The sequence below is a fragment of the Bacillus rossius genome, unplaced genomic scaffold (genome assembly GCF_032445375.1).
Source record: "Bacillus rossius redtenbacheri isolate Brsri unplaced genomic scaffold, Brsri_v3 Brsri_v3_scf725, whole genome shotgun sequence".
Classification (NCBI taxonomy): Eukaryota; Metazoa; Arthropoda; class Insecta; order Phasmatodea; family Bacillidae; genus Bacillus; species Bacillus rossius.
The window spans coordinates 12,501-14,841 of NW_026962948.1; the positions used below are offsets into that span (position 1 = coordinate 12,501).

Below are 2,341 nucleotides of genomic sequence, written 5' to 3' on the forward strand. Positions count from 1 at the left end.
TGATTTAATGAGCCATTCGCGGTTTCACCTTATTTTGGCTTGCACTTAGACATGCATGGCTTAATCTTTGAGACAAGCATATGACTACTGGCAGGATCAACCAGGGAGCTGCTAGCCGCTTTTTTTTTCGTTCGGAGGAACCTCCCGGGTCCGCAGAGCACCGGGTCCGAATCTTATGATGTACATTTTTTTTTCCTTCTGTATCAACAAGTACGGGGGCGACTTCCCAATATCGACACCCGCTTTGCAATTGCAAAGTCTTTCCTTCCATCTCTAATTAATTTTCCTAGGGAGTAGGCGAGGCCAAACTTCCAAGGCTTTCACTGGCGAATATATCGCGCTCTTAGAAACTCGCATGGTACTTGGCGAGTGGATTTCAAATTATATGATCGGTGCCCACATTCGGGCGCGGCCCACTGCGGGAGCAGACCGTTGGCCCGTGGGCTCGCTGTGAACTAATTTGCCCACTGGTCCGAAAAGTATTCATTTCTAAACACCTTTGGCCAGGGCTGAAGACCGCGACTAACCCCTTTGAAACTTGTCTCTCAGGGAGCTGCGATCCATCAAACATTTCATTGTTAACAGAGGGGAACCATTACTTGGTTAAGACGATAGGACACGCGTTCCCCACCATTTCGCATCCAATCGAATTGCCGCACAAGAGCTCGTTACCTAAGAAAGGTATAGCATTGGCTCGCAGCTAGTGTATTGCAGTTCAGACAGATAGGCCACTTTAGATAGTTCTTAGTGTTCACAGTTATCACCAAGACTAGACCCATATGGATTTAATTCTTCAAGGAGCAGCGGTCCACCAATAAGAGAGATGAAGACATGTTTTCGGATGGCCACAACGCCCCCTCGCCACCCAAATGTGCATGTTTTAAGTGTACATTGGGAGTCGACGGAACATCGGGAGTCCGCTTGCTTTCTCCGGATCAGCTGCCACCCCCCTGATCTACCAGATAGACAAGAACATGTCTTCTCCACCAATCTCGTCCACCGAAGCTCCGATCATGGCTTCTTCTACCTTTATACTGATATACCCCCACGGAGCAACATGCGGGCAAGGGAACTCTTGCTACCCTTCAGTAAAGCAGGTATCTCTTATAGATGGTGACTGCACCTTGGCCAGGATTGAAGACCGCGACTAACCCCTTTGAAACTTGTCTCTCAGGGAGCTGCGATCCATCAAACATTTCATTGTTAACAGAGGGGAACCATTACTTGGTTAAGACGATAGGACACGCGTTCCCCACCATTTCGCATCCAATCGAATTGCCGCACAAGAGCTCGTTACCTAAGAAAGGTATAGCATTGGCTCGCAGCTAGTGTATTGCAGTTCAGACAGATAGGCCACTTTAGATAGTTCTTAGTGTTCACAGTTATCACCAAGACTAGACCCATATGGAATTAATTCTTCAAGGAGCAGCGGTCCACCAATAAGAGAGATGAAGACATGTTTTCGGATGGCCACAACGCCCCCTCGCCACCCAAATGTGCATGTTTCAAGTGTACATTGGGAGTCGACGGAACATCGGGAGTCCGCTTGCTTTCTCCGGATCAGCTGCCACCCCCCTGATCTACCAGATAGACAAGAACATGTCTTCTCCGCCAATCTCATCCACCGAAGCTCCGATCATGGCTTCTTCTACCTTTATACTGATATACCCCCACGGAGCAACATGCGGGCAAGGGAACTCTTGCTACCCTTCAGTAAAGCAGGTATCTCTTATAGATGGTGACTGCACCTTGGCCAGGATTGAAGACCGCGACTAACCCCTTTGAAACTTGTCTCTCAGGGAGCTGCGATCCATCAAACATTTCATTGTTAACAGAGGGGAACCATTACTTGGTTAAGACGACCGGACACGCGTTCCCCACCATTTCGCATCCAATCGAATCGCCGCACAAGAGCTCGTTACCTGAGAAAGGTATAGCATTGGCTCGCAGCTTGTGTATTGCAGTTCAGACAGATAGGCCACTTTAGATAGTTCTTCGTGTTCACAGTTAAGACCACGGCTAGACCCATATGGAATTAATTCTTCAAGGAGCAGCGGTACACCAAGCATTTCATTGTGTACTAGAAAGCACCTCTACCATGTAACAAACATACGACCACCAAATTTCTGCTTACTTCCCCCAGCGGATAGTATTTGCTAGTATCATCCACAAAGTAAATCAATTTTTTCAATGTACCGCTTCTTGGGGGAACTGGGCATGAATCAATCAAGCATTTTGAGGTAGCATGTCCGCTTCACCGCGAGGTGCTCTGAATACCATTATACATTCTTTTTCATCATCCACTTTCAGACCACTACAAGACCCATACTGAATTAATTCC

General features: G+C 47.5%; 1 non-coding gene across 1 annotated transcript in view; it reads right to left on the reverse strand.

Annotated features, from left to right (window-relative positions):
- The window catches only part of LOC134545442 (small subunit ribosomal RNA), a 1,989-nt gene extending 1,882 nt beyond the window's left edge, over positions 1-107 (reverse strand). The window contains exon 1 of the ribosomal RNA XR_010078542.1: positions 1-107. This exon is cut by the window's left edge and continues 1,882 nt beyond it. This is a non-coding gene — a ribosomal RNA (small subunit ribosomal RNA).
- Positions 108-2,341: the final 2,234 nt, after the last annotated feature.